Raw genomic sequence first — 14986 nt, 5'->3', positions numbered from 1 at the left:
ATATTCTTTAAAAAAACATTGCTGCGTTTCCAGTGCCGATTGTGGAACCAAAAAAGGTTGTTTTTTTCAGTGGGCAATCACTGCAATTCCAACAGAGATTGTGCCAAATAAATTGAGCAATTACTACGTTTCAAGCAGCACTTGTGGCACAAAAAATGTGTGGATTTTTAGCAAGCCATTGCTGCGTTTTCAGTGGCGATTGTGCCACGAAAAGTGGTTGTTTTTTTAACAAGCAATCACTGTGTTTTTCCGGCAGTAATTATGCCAACAAAAATGAATGAGTTTGGGGAGCTATTTCTACATTTCATGTCATCAAAAGCAATTGTTAAAGAGAGCCATTGCTACCTCTCAAGCATCAATTGTGCCACCAAATTGGTAGTTTTTCAGCAAGCCATCACTGCGTCTCTAGCGGCAATTGTGCCACTAATAGCGAGTGTTTTTTAACAAAGTAATTGCTGTGTTTTAAGTGGCGTATGTGTCTCCAAATTGAAGTATTTTTAGTGAGCCATTGCTGCCTTTCAAGCTGTGATTGATGAAATGCAGATGTTTTTAAATAAGCCATTGCTGCGTTTCCAGCAGTGATTTTGCCCTGAAAATTAAGTGTTTTTTTTAGGAAGCCATTGCAGCGTTTCCAGCGATTGTGCCCCAGAATGTGTTTATTTTATCAAACATTTTCCAGCAGAGGTTATGTCAACAAAAGGGAATGTGTTTTTTTAGCAAGCCATTTCTGCGTTTTCGGTGAAAATTTATACCACTCTTATGTTTGTAAACTAAATATGAAGCTACAAACAGCAGTCCATATAAGCTTAGCATAAAGGCTGTAAATCAGGGGGAAACAGCTTGCCTGGCTTTGTCCAAAGGTAAAACAATCTTTGTACTCAGAGGTGCTTAGAGTGGTATTGATCTTCTCATCTAACTCTCATCAAGATAGACTGAAATATGCATGTTGTTTAACATATGATCATAACATCTCCTTCTGAGCCATGAGCATTATATACAGCTGTTTCCCACCATGTATGTGCCTTTGTTCTAGAGATTTTCTGTGGCTCACACAGTTGATTCACATTTTGAAGGTTACTGCATTGATCAGTGTTGCACTTCTGTAGGTGTTGCTCACCTCAAACACGCCCATACCTTTTGTTGCAACATTTGGTGCCCTGCTGGTGTGGTGTTTAAGTGCTTGTTTGTCAAGGACTACTTATACTCAGCAATCTGTGCAGAGCTGAGACGCCTAGGCAATAATTATTTTTTTCTAAAGTGGAACCTCAGTTACACAGCAAGACCAATTAGTCATTAAGCAACTGAAGGGCCACTGTGTGCACCACCTAGTTTTCTCCAAATGTCTATAGTTACTAGACAAAGCAATCCCCATAAGAAGGTGTTGTGCTTGCTGTTATGTGTGACACCTGTAATTTTGAGAATAGCCAGGTGTTGAGAGCATGAAGGCCAGTCTGGCAAGTAAAGATGAGACCAACAGTTAAACTGCCATGGAAGCAAAATGAAAAGTTCAGGTTATACTGCTCCACAAAAACCAAAAAGACCATTAGGGATCGTGAGCTGCAATAAAAACAATAAAAAAGGGGGGGTTGTGCTCTTTTTACCTCACAGATGGTAGACAGTGAGTCGGAACTCATTAATGTTTAATGAGATGAGGCTAAAATCTGACCACAATAACGTCTATCGCTATAAAGATGGCTGTGGTAAAAACGAAAATATCACATTCGGCCGCATTTTCTTTAACCTCATAGTGGAGCCTGTATTGGCCTTTATTAAAATCAAACTAAACCTTTTTATGACCTTGAGACTGTCCATTCTTAAATTAGGAAAATAAAAAGTAAACTAAGTATGACTGGAGTTTTTAAACAGTCGTTTCAGTTGAAAGAGATTGGCTTTTTCATGTAAATTACCACGTCGTGTAATAATACTGCTGTGTGTAATATTACATGAAGTAAGATCATCAACTGTCTATACTAAAGCTCTGAACTATATTCATACTTTATATATGGTACTTTTCCATAGTCAGTAGCATGTTTAACACACAGTAGGAGACAGTCAGAATGCCCCCAGTTTGAAGAAGCAGGTTGGTGTCCGACATGGAAGCTAAGCAATGATCTGCTGTGCACAGGTCACCAACAAAATGTGTTTTTGCCACCTAAAAAGGTCCTACCTAAAAAAAGTCAATATCACTTTAAGTGTATGCTACATTGAGATCACTGCTTTACCTTTCATTGAAACAGTCCATTTCAAGGGGGAATCCATACATTTCTTAGCAAACATAAGGTGCCACACTGTATAAAACACAAGCAAAATAGAGCTTGTTTGTCAAAAAAAGTGCTAGAGGGTCGTTCACACCTCCTGATAGGGGTCCTAGCTCAGCCCCTAATGCCCTAAAATCCTAGAAATGTCCTACAATCCTAGAAATACCTAAAATCCAAGAAATGTCTTAAAATCCTAGAAACATAAAATTACAGAAATGTCCTAAAATCCTAGAAATGTCCTAATATCCTAGAAACATCCTAAAATCCTAGAAACACCCCAAAGCCCTAGAAATGACCTAAAATCACAAAAACATGTATGGGGCTGCTGCAATTGGTCCCTGGCCTCCTGTCATTTTGCAAAAGTGCCTCTCAAGCAGAGCAAGTTGAGTATCTTTGTGCTGCTGCTTTGATCAGTTGGTTAGTTTGTGCTCTCGTGACTTTGGTGAATTCGACTTAGCAGCAAAGTCACACATCGACATAAACAAGCCCGCTTCTCCAAACATTTACTGCATGTGATACATTTGACTATTGATAAGTATTTCATACAACCCCACTAAAAAAATATGAATTATCCCTTTAATGATATTTGACAAAGGAGCATTTGCTTTCACACATTAGACTGTGAGATTAATGTGTTGACTTGACAAACGAACACACAAAGCGCCTCCTTATCCACAGACCTAATCATTTCATTCCTTCTGTTTGCTTACTGCGATGCTCTGATTGTTTCTCTCGAGACCGTAACTAGTATATTTAGATCAGAGCAAAGAGCAATGTTCAGTGAAAATGCAACGGAGCGCAAATTTGTGCTTATCTGTTGGCCAAGCTGTTTCCTTCCTCGCTGTGAGGTTAATCATGAAGCCAGTGCGCTAACGTGGAGAAGAATATGTGCAGCATGACAATACATGCAGATTCTCAGCTAAATATTAGATTATAAGACCAGCCAGCACTGAAGGAACACAAGTAAAATGTGACTGTAAACTTAAAAGACAAGTGAACTCCATGTGGTCTTAGGGCTCTGTAAAACAAACACAAAGAACTTTACCCTCGCTGCCTTGAGAGCAACACTTCAACCCTCAACACATGAGGGGATATGGAGATCACAGATCCAGACACACAGCGAGACACCCCATATCTGAGCACAAGTCAGAGCAAGAACACACAACCAAAGGCAAGCCCATGAGAGTGGCTGTAAAAGCTGGGATAGCGCCTGCCCTTTGGCTGCCAGACAAGGCTCATAAACATTCATTTGAATCCCAGCGAACCATTAATGCCCTCCTGTGCGCTCACGATAGGGCCGCACATTGTGATCAGTAGGTGACCCCGCGCTGGGTGGGAAGGGGGGGGAGGGCGGGCTCTGCCGAGAGTGAACCCGAGCCTCCTTCAAGGGCCTGTTTCTCATTCTCTAAGAGAGCAGTTGCGAAAGCAGAGGGAGAAGAAGCATGTTGGGATGGATCTAGGTCGAGGAGGCATGTAGTTCACGTATGCTGGAAGAGGAGGGCTAAAATGGTTGGAAGTCTCATGGGGAAGGTTCAGAGCAAGGTTAGCCAAATACTGAATAAATCAAAGGGGGCTTGGAAAGCACTTTCCCTGCTGAAGGCGCTCAGCTCCAGGGTGACTGACCAGGCGCAGGTGGACTTAAGGTTTGGTCACATGGGGAGAAATGGGAGAGTGTAGCTGTCTCAGCTGTGACCACATTCCCAGGTGTCTCTGCTGGATTTTTCAGGGTTTTTTGGTTTTTTTGGGTTTTTTTTTATGTGTGTGTGTGTGTGTAGGGGGGGTTGTCTTGTGGTTTTAAAGGTATGCGTCACTCCTCAAATGACCATTTTATTCCAATTTCTCGCCCTGTATAATGTTGAATTCATGGAGAAAACATTGTTTTCCCCTTACACCTCCAGTGAAAGAAGAATCCAAAAACTGCAAAAATTCCAGACGAATTTAAGTCATGAAAGTCATTTATTAAAAAAGAAAACTATATCAAAACATCTGTTTACAAACTCTTACACAACCCCGTGCAGAATAATCCAAATCTTATTTGTCTAGTTGTATGCTCAGGTCTTCAAACACATCCCTTTGCGACAAGCAACTGAACTAAAAGTGAAACTTCTCTGCACTCTCTTCAAAGTGAGACTGTAATTTTACCTTACTGAACCAAGGAGAAGCTGGTCTACTGCTGCCCTGATCTGTAGTTTGTTTATTATTGTGTGACTTGAAAATGAATCCAAATTCAACCTTTTTAAACACCAAAGTCACACAATAACCAACACGTTCTCAAGTCGTCAAATACCTCTGCTTTTGCAGTGATTTTTGGCGCAAGATCCCAACGCCTAAAGCCACCTTGTGCGGCTGTATGATACGCCGTCCATCATCAGCTGAGAATGCAGCCAGATAAAACTGGTTGTGGTGTTATGATACGCCACCAGACAGCCAGATAGTAAACTGTAAACTGAAGTTTTGGTATAGTTTGACCATTGTTAAATGTGGACCCATATGACTTCAAAATTTTCTCTATTTTTGGATTCTTCATCCACCATGGAGGCATGCAAGAAAAACAAGGTTTTCTTCCAGAATTTGACATAAAATGGATTGAGTAACTGGTATACAAATGGCCATTTGGAGGGTGAAGTATTCCTTTGAAACATGTGATTAGAAGTCTTTCAGTTCTCCCAGTGTGGTTAATTTGAAAAGACTGCAGTGAATTGAGTCATCATCTTTGATACCCACCACAAATATGTTTATGCAAGTTTAGCTTAAATGTTTATTAGCCATCATTACCCCTTACTGAGCCTTTGTTATTGAATGCCTCTGAATTTCCCTCATCTATACTTTAAAGGAAAGCAACAAACCTGAGTGTATTTTTCCTTTATGCTGTCCAAGCATTTGTAATCCCAACACAGGGGCTTGGAAAGTCGGCCTCCAATGATCCATTAAATATATTATAGGCGCCCGGATCTGGAGTCCATTTGGCTTTTTGTGCAGTGATGCTGAACGCATGTAAAACCCCAGTCAGTGCAGGATTCTGTCGTTATTCACATCACATACACTTACAGATCCTGTGACTCCCAGTTTACTGGCAGATGGTTCACTGTGACTTTGAAGCTTAATATCGCTCTGCTGCATATGATAAATCTTCCAAAACCCTTCCTACCCATCCTCACCTGACAACGATATCTATAAAATATAGAAAATGTTTGTTTACCACCATCCTTTAACAAAACCATAATTTCTGTCAGTTTTGTGATGCCAGACATGATGCAGAATTTGTCACATTTACACCAAAGCTCCCAATCGATATCCCCCTGCTTTGCACTAACACACTCAAGACAAGTGGCATCAGAAACTGGCGATGTGAGCAGTGGACTATTACCTGCAACAAACCCCATAAGTCTGTGTGCTTTGTGGAGCAGCGAACACTGCCTGAAGCGAATAGCTGAATGAGCCTGAAGCCAGGGGCAACGAGAAGGTAGTGGAGTGCAGTTCAGCGCCGTGTTATTTGTTACAATGCCTTATCCGCTTTCTCTGAACAACGCTGTTAGCCCTCTCGCCAGTTTGTTGCAGGGTTCATCCATCACAGGGTGGGTAGTATGATAAAAAGGCTCAGCCCTAACCCACAGCAAGGGGCCAGCCGTGACGCCTCAGTTGACCTGTCAGACTGTAAGAGTTATTATACACTGTGGTGTTAAAGGTCAAAGGGAGCAGCAGGCTCAGAGGGTGTCAGTCCTCCAAAACACACACACACACACACACACACACACACACACACACACACGAGTAGATAAATGTAGGAAATTAGTGGCAGTCCATTTATGAATGAGTAAAATATATATATATATATATATATATATATACATATATGTATATGCAAGAGGAAAATGCGTGTTTTGATTTTGGGGTGAACTGTCCCCTAAAATATCAAACATAGCCTGTATGTGTCGCTGTGTGCGGGACCCTTTGTTCTATCCGCCGCCTATAGCTACCCACATGAAATATACATATGTATTTACATAAATCTATGTATATGCAAGAGGAAAATGCGTGTTTTGATTTTGGGGTGAACTGTCCCTTAAAATATCAAACATAGGCTGCATGTGTCTCTGTCTGCAGGATCAGTTTGATACTTTTGTCACATTCATGTGGGTAGCTATAGGCAGCAAATAGAACAAAGAAACATTGCAGAGGATTTTGAAACAAATAACTCGAAGCATTTCCAGCTTGTTGAATACTACCATTAAATATTTAATCACTTAAGCCACAGCTGGCTATTTAAAGAATGCAGCCTTTACAGGTAGATGCAGCATACATATGCATTAGGCGGATTGGGCTGTGGTTCGACAACACAAGGTCAAACACTTGGTAGTTGGGGCATAACTCACCATAAATTCTATTCATCACTGGCTGGCAGCCATATCTACACAGTCCTCTCTCCACAGTGTGCACGGAGTATCTATATGGTGATCTTTGTGGGGAAAAGGGTTTTGAGGCAACACAGAAAACTTTGTCTCTGCTATCGCCTGTTGTTCATTAAGGTTTGTTTCTGGAACATCATATCATGCCAACAGATATGATTAGGAACAAGACCAGATCAGAGCAGCGCGGCACATGGCACACGACACCACTAGGAAAGTGTCTCACTTGAAATAATTTGTTAAAAAAGATAATGGTCTGCTTTCGGTATGGCAGTTTGCAATTTTGAAATGAAACGTGCCGCACATACAGAGTTTAGAGGTTAGAAATTGCAACTTCAGTTCTGATCTTCCCGAGCTCCCATACGACATAAAAACCCCCTCTGGGTCATTCACCTACATTGTGAAGCCAAGAGAGTTCTGTTTCACATGTGGTTTCCAGTGTTCTGCTTTTGAACACTGACAGTTAACAGGGAGAAAGTGGGAGGTAAGCGCTGAGGGACAAACAAAGCAAAGTAAAGCCTGCTTTTCACTGTGAGCAGAAGGCAAACACTCGGAGGGGAAGGGTGTGTGAGGGTGAAACACAGTTCACATTGCGCGGATGGGCTCAGGATATTTATAAAGCCCACTAGGCATCACGTCAGGAGAGCTCTTGCTGAAAAATGTTGTTCCCAGATGGACTGCCTCATCCAGATTTATTTATTACAGAGCAGCTTCCTCGTAGATTACGCAACAGTGTCGCAGCACGAGTGAACTCTGTGGCTCGCTGTCGGTTGCCAGCAGCCTGCCTTGCTCAAGGTGAATCAGCTCTGGGTCAGATGGAGGGCACCGTCCTCTCAGCACCCTCATCTACATAGCAGATTTCAAAAGGTTATACAAGCTTTTTAACATGCCGTTGCTCTCACCATGACAGGGAGACATGAGATCTGCAGGTCATAGACTCTCACTGAACCGCAAACACTGATAAGACTGACAGAAATAAAAATAGATGACAAATCAAGCATATTTTTCTTGGCTTATGTAAAATAGCTGACAGTTAAGACACTCTTGGAGACTTCTCTTGGCACAGAAGCTCTCGATCTATCACAGGGCTATATTACACACAAAAAAGGCCTCCCAAGCACCACAGCCAGCATGCAAGTCACATGACCAGAGTTGGCGGCCTCTGTGAACTACACCTGAACTTAGCTAAATGGAAACAGACCAAACACATAGTGTGCGTCAGGATGAAAGCATCCCTCTGGAGAGCTGTTACTGAGGGTTTTGAGGAGAGGATGTGGGTTATCAAGCAGCGCAGGAGAGCTTAAAAGCACTTTTCTAAACGATTGAGTCAGCATGGGGCTTAGTTATATGTCTGAGCAAAAATCACACTCAAAAACCTCACGTCGCGGGAGTACAATTTTCCCCTCATTCTCGGCTTTATTAAAGTGGAATGTACACTTTTGCCACAGAGGTTCAAGAAGTAAGTCCCTCATTCTGCTAATATTTTTCCATGTGTACTGCTTTTGTAAATACATCTCAGACTCACATTAAACAGCAGTCCAGTCACCAGAAGACTGGCATGTGTTTCTGCAAACCACAAATATCTTTTTTATAAAGTGACGTAATATAGTTAATATACTTTATCAGGGGAGAGTGTGGTAGATGGCATGTCACCTTGACAAGGCGACTGCCAAACTGCAGACCAATGTTTGAACAACAAACAACAAACCGTTGGTTTTCAGCAAGTCATTGGTGTGTGCATAAACAACAAGTCTCTAGTGTTTCCAGCACTAGAGAACTAGATGTGGATGTTCTACAACTTTTCAACCCCCAGCAGGCGGATTTTTGGCATGGATATTTTATTGGTGGCTTTTTAGTTACCAGACATGGGTATTTTTCAGGAACCCACGGCTGTTTTTCTAGCTGCTTTTTAGTCCAAGTACATCTGGGTTTTTTTTTTTTAGAAATCAATGGCTGTCTTTCTAGCGGCTTTTTAGTCCTCAAATGTGGGTGTTGTATAATGACCTGTGGCTGTTTTTCCATCAGATTTTTAGTTCTCAAATGGGGCTTTTGTTAAACAATCCATGGCTTTGTTTCCAGTGGCTTTTCAACGCCCAAACATGGGTGTTTTCACAAGCCATTGCTGTGTTTCCAGTTACTTTCTAGTCAACAAATGTGGGTGTTTTATGGCGACCTGTGGCTGTTATTCCTGTGGCTTTTCAGCCTACAAATATGGGTGTTTTTCGTGACCCATAATTGTCAATTCCAGTGACTTCTTAGTCCCGAAATGTAGTTGTTTTTTTCTTTTACTACACCGCCGCTGTTTTTCCAGCGGCTTTTCAACCCCCAACCGTGGGTGTTTTTAGCTACCCAATGCTGTTTTTCCAGTGGGGATAGTGTCTTTTAAAGAGACACTGCTGCATTTCCAGTGGGTATTATGTATTACGCCCCAAAAACCACATATTTTAAGCAAAAACATGATCTGCCCGCGACTATAACAAAGTGGTTTTTGTGCTTAAATCTAAGCACACATTAATCACAGTGTTCTTAAAATGTAAATGCTCAGCAGATCTGCTACATAACGTGCAAATGGAACAATTCTGCAATTTGCAGAGATGTACAATGCCAACATTTTTTCTGGTGATTAGGTTGCAAACAGAGATGAGGATGGCATCTGCGACTGACTAAAAATCAAATCAGTGTGATCACACTACTGTGTGAATTCTCTCTGGGTGTCATTTTCTCTTAAGCTAACTGCTAAAAATGGAAGTTGTAAGAAATATTTTAACACTCCTGAGTCTGAGACATCTTTAAAGAATCTATGCACACAAGGTCCAGGTAAAAGAGAGCACAGAGGCTGTGGGAGGCAAAAACACAGCAGCCATCCTCCCACGCTTGACACTCTATTGAACCTAAAGATGGGTGAGGGTGTTTATACCGCACTTGTATGTTGTCCAAGCGCTATGAATACTCGAGAGGGTGAGAGAAAGAGAGAGAAATGAGGGTTTGAGAGGGAGAGGAATAGTTTGTGTTTGTACCCTTCACACAGAAGCCAAGAAGAGTAATTGCCTGCTCAACACCTCAGAGGTGAAAGGTTGGCAGGGAATGCGGGGGGTGGTCGCACAGACTGCTGTAATTAGCCTACAAAAGGACAAATGAGTCTCCCACCAGATCACTGCGTGCATGTCTGATTTGGACCACCGAAGACCTTACGAGATAATATCATGGCTTGTCGTGGAGGTCCTGATTACACGATAGGCTGCTCTTGGAATGAGGATGAGGAAAAAAGTGTTATGCATGGCTTCGGCTGTTGTATCTGGAGCTTGGAGCGCTTGTTTTACATAAGAAGTTATCTAATTCTCATAGAGAAGCAGCTATTTATTCAGGCAGCTTTGAATGGCAAAGCAGTTTAAATTGGTTTAATGCTCTGTCAACTCGTTCCACAAAGTGTAACTAATCTAGATAGGGGCATCTGGGGCTAATTTGGTTGAAAGGAGGAATTTTATATAGAGTAATGTGCAATGCAGCTGCCCTCAAGAGACTGTGTTTGATACATTGTAAAGCATTTCGTCAAAATAATGAAAACTACATAGCAACCTGTTTTCAATTGTCACAAAGCCATGAATAAAAGAGCTGCGATTTTGCACAGTTTCTCAATTAGACAATGTATATGTACAGAAATGTATGTCTCCTGTTCAATTAGACTGGGTTTCATATAACAGCACGATCCGAGTTACCGGCCCTTCTCTCCTGCCACTGCTCTGCTGCCGGGCTTGGATGAGCCAGACTGGACTGAGATTGAACTGAGCCGAGGAATTCCAACATCTGGCTTGTATCTGCAGCTTACGGTCATTTGGATGCAGTTGATGGTTTCCAGTAGATCCACAAAGACTGGATTGTTCTGGGTTTGGGCCTTGTCTGCCTTGGACTCGGAGGGCGTGGTGCTCTGGCGCCTGACTGCCACAGCTGGGCCTGTCTGTCAAATCCTCATGTGACACACAAGACTGAGTTATCCCCAGCGTGAGAATTGGGAGAGGGATTGGGTAGGTCACCACATGACTGGAGGGGCTTCGATGAAATGTGAGAATGCACTGTATTTAAGGGCCTAAATCACCACGTTAATTATATAGAAAAGAGGCTTTGACGGGAAATTCCACTTTTCACAGCTTTTTACTACATTAGCCGAGGCATATGAAATCATTCTTTCAGGGACCGAGAGATGACAAACACTTGCCTCAGTCAGCTAAACCACACTCTCTCCTCCCCCACTAAGGTCCCACACTACACTGCAAGTTTGACAATTGGGTTCAACACCAGGTCAAGCTCTGGGTTTGACAATGGGCCAACCAGTCTTCAATGGGAGTAAAGCAGACAGCTTTCCCACAAAGAGCTCAGTCACACAGAGGGGATTCTGGCTTAGTGGCCTCTCCTATTTAAACCACACTGACTGGAATTAAAGAAAATTTTTCTCACTGCGTTTCAACGTTACTGCTGCTGTTGCTGCTGTTGTTGCTGGCTATGGACACTATCGGTTACTATTGCAGTGGTTCACCAAATCTGTTCGCACCGCGAGGCCAGCCTTTTCCCTTTTCCCTTTTCCCTCTGCGTGTTTATTTTGCATATGTCTCCAGTAGATAAACTTTGCTTGCGCTGATATGAAAACATGTCACCATGCATGTAGAGATTGTTTGCTCATGTGTGTGAATTTAACCCACGCTAAGAAGATTGATTATATTTTAAACATCCTGTATGTTTCGCAAGTGCATCTGTGTTTGTTGTTGCTTTTGATCTCGTTTTTGTGCGTGTGTGCATAGTGATACACGTGAGTTTTTTCTGTGTTGCTGTGTATATGCTGGTGAACGGCTGGCGAGCGCTGACTGAGGGACATGGATCTTGCACACTGAGTGTGTGAACTCTGGCTGAACCCCTGGGTGTACTGTTTCAGGCACGCTCTGACAACCTCGCCCCAATGACCCGGCTCGCGACTGCACAGTTCACGGGGAGGTCCTCTACTCACGCACAGCCACCCCCTCCTCCCACTCCCACCTCGCTCCCCTCATCCCCTCTCTGTTCCCCCTGCACCCTCCTTCACCTCTCTACTCTTACCCGCCTTCTCCTCTCAACTTCTCTCAATCTCTCCCTTCACGTTGTGTTTTTTCACAACCCCTCCTGCTTTCACTTCTCTCTCTATTTCTATCACACTGTTGTCAACAACACAGAAACTGTCTGCTGGCATTTCAGAGAGACAGGTCCTGCAGACCTGCCAATGGAGACAAAGTGTCTTTAAATACCAGACACTCTAACATCCTTATCAGGCTTGTGGAATGAGCTCCTTTTGTGGATAACAAAATGTTCCTTTATACATAAGTGGCAGTTTTCTGAACAACAGGATTAATTCAGATATAATCTTGAGAATTTAAAGCAAATCAAAAAAAAAAAAATGTACTTAAGTGTTTCCATTGTACTCTTCTTTGTTCTACTAATACAACAGCTGTAGTTGCTTGTTATTTTTTCCGTTTAGGATTTTACACACAAAACATTCAATCAGTTTATATAATGCAATGCTTTATACTGAAGATTATACTCCGCAAAACTCAAAAAACCCAAAACTAGTTCTGTTTTTTTTTTTTTTTACAATGTTGATAAGATGGTGATATGACAATGTTGACAGGACAATAGTAATTATCAAATCAAATAATATTATTACACTGTCAGGGATCATCCTGAAAAAATTTGTTTCAAAAACTTGTACTTAAACCGAAGTCAAATTTTGAATGCTTGACTTAAACTTGTAGTGGACTATTTTTTTTATTGCAGTATTAAGAAAATAATACAATTACAAGTTTATTCTCTCAACCTATTGAGATATATTTTATATACAATATGAGTTATTTTTACAGCAAGATGTAGCCTTGGGGCTGCATATTAAAGCCAACATAAAGTGCTAAAAAGTCCCTCAAATGGCCACTTGATGCTGGCTCCAAGAGTAAGTCAATCCCAATAGCTCCCCATTTCAAAATGCCCAATTTAATAGAAAAGAAAAAAAAGAAAGAAATTGCACATACGGATTCGGCCTCTTTAGCTAATTTCCCCATTCATGACTACAATTTTTTATTTATTTTAATTTTTATTTATACTCACCTGGTTAGATGTCATTATGGCTTAAAGTTATGCAAAATTAAGAGCATGGCCGCTTTGAGTGATGGGGGGTTGTTGTCTGTTGACAAGTTGTCACCACCACGGTGACAACGTTTCCTAGATAACTTAACCATTGCATAACCCAAGATTCACAGAGTATAAGTGTATCTCTAACTGTCACTATTTCAACTGGCTGCTGTTCAAGAAAGCTGATTGTATTTGGTTGTCTACAAAAGCAGGCTGTTTGTACGTTTCTTACAAAATGTAATGCACCAAAAATGTATGTTTAACCCACGTAGTTAGGAAGACTGTGATCATGTGATCTAAACGTTGATTGGAGTAAAGAAGAAAGCTGTCCTCTAATGGAGGCAGGGTGGGATGGTAGATTAAGGACGGATGAACTCTTAGAATTTATGATGACTTCCTGTGCATGTATAAATGTGTTTTACTATTGTATTATTCATGATGATGTATGTTGGTTGTGCTGATGACTGTTGGAAACCAAATTGCCCCTCGGGGACATTAAAGACTTCTAAACTAAACTAAACTAGACTGGTCAAAAAACACCGGACTTTCTACCAGGACTCTTTCCCCAGGAGACCAGTGTTTGAAACAGTGTGACCTTTGTGTCATTTCAAGGTACATTGTCACCATGTTTCCCTAAATTGAACCTAAGTAACTTAACAGTAAGTACGTAACGTCATTGTGGGGTACTGATTCATATGATATCATACTAACCGTTAATATGTATATTTTATCCTCAATGTGGATATGTCGAAAAAAGTATTTTTCAGTGTCTGGTTGAACCAAAGGACCCTCTACAGAGTCAGATGTTCAGTTTTTCTGGTAAGTACATCTTAATATAAATATTTTTAGCTAATTTTTCCCAGATAATGTTTGCATTAGCATTAGCATTACCATACAAAACCATAGTAGTAAATGTACCATGCTAACCAAGGTGGCAGCTAGTGTTTAGTTCCACCTGTTGTCCAAATTTGGTCACTGAGGCTTCAAAATGGGATGGCAAAGGAACCTCCCATCTTGCTCTGCTTCTGATTGGCCTACCCTCTCATCCCAAGCCTCTTCACCAAACCTTAACAATCCAACCAACAAAGGCAACAAGTCTTAGCCAGTCATAGGGAGAGCAGGGTGGGTCATTCCTTTGCTTTCTAAGGATTCGCAAATTTGTGTCAACAAACCAATGGGTGATGTCATGGTGGCTACATTCATTACATCATACAGTCTATAGTTTACAGTTAGGGTTTTTACCACTATGTTAACTTGTTTGCTAAAGTAAAATTGTTTATATATATGTATGTCACTGAATTTATGCAAGTAAAGCCGAGTTGATATTTAAAACGTTTTTTTTTTCCAACTCTCTTTCCCGCTCTTGGGTTTTTAAGTCACCACAATCATTTTTTTCTTCTTTGAGAATGACTCTGTTTTTAAGTTATTATATATTAAATCCAGTCTCCTTCTGCTGTGAATACCATCACATCCTGCACTTGCAGCAAATACTTTTCCACTCTTGAGTGGGCCAGATGGCCATACATAATGTAATGCGAGATTCAGAATATTGCAGAGCTGCTATGAGAAGTTGCCTGAGCTATTTGAATTATTACAAAAAAAGGTCTCAGCATTATGCATTATTAATTGGGTGAGGATTGATCAATTCATTACTATAAATAATAGGATGTTTTCATTAACTCTTGTCAACCCAAATGTAAAAAGAAAAACACTTCATATGGCTGCAGTCGTAACATTAGTCACTGGGAGTGAATCACGGTTGTTATTCATCTCCAAGCAAAGAACAGAAGTCTTGATGTTGACTTGATCTGCTCTGGATAACATTACAGTGTTTTTTCCTCCGGCCAGTGAGTCATTGGCAATTTCAGCATAGCCCACATTGATTTTGGAAACATGATGATTCAGTGTGCATTTCAGTATGTGTGCACGCTGACCCATGACTTACTATTCCGGGCTTGTAGTCTTGTGTACAGTGAGAGGAGTGAAAAGTGGAGATCATTAAAAATAGCTTCAAAATAAAATACCAGTGCACAGTGTGAAAACAGGCCAACTGTTTCTGTCAGACTGAGTTGTCCGTCCTCGTGGCCGCCTGATGTGATCGGCGATAAACAAACACTTCATAAATCTAGAAAGCATTCTGTCTCTATCAATGTGTGTCTTGTGCTGTGTCATAGGTCT

The sequence above is a fragment of the Plectropomus leopardus genome, chromosome 2 (genome assembly GCF_008729295.1).
Source record: "Plectropomus leopardus isolate mb chromosome 2, YSFRI_Pleo_2.0, whole genome shotgun sequence".
Classification (NCBI taxonomy): Eukaryota; Metazoa; Chordata; class Actinopteri; order Perciformes; family Serranidae; genus Plectropomus; species Plectropomus leopardus.
The sequence above is the reverse complement of the archived record's forward strand: the minus strand, read 5'-3'. Positions refer to the sequence as shown.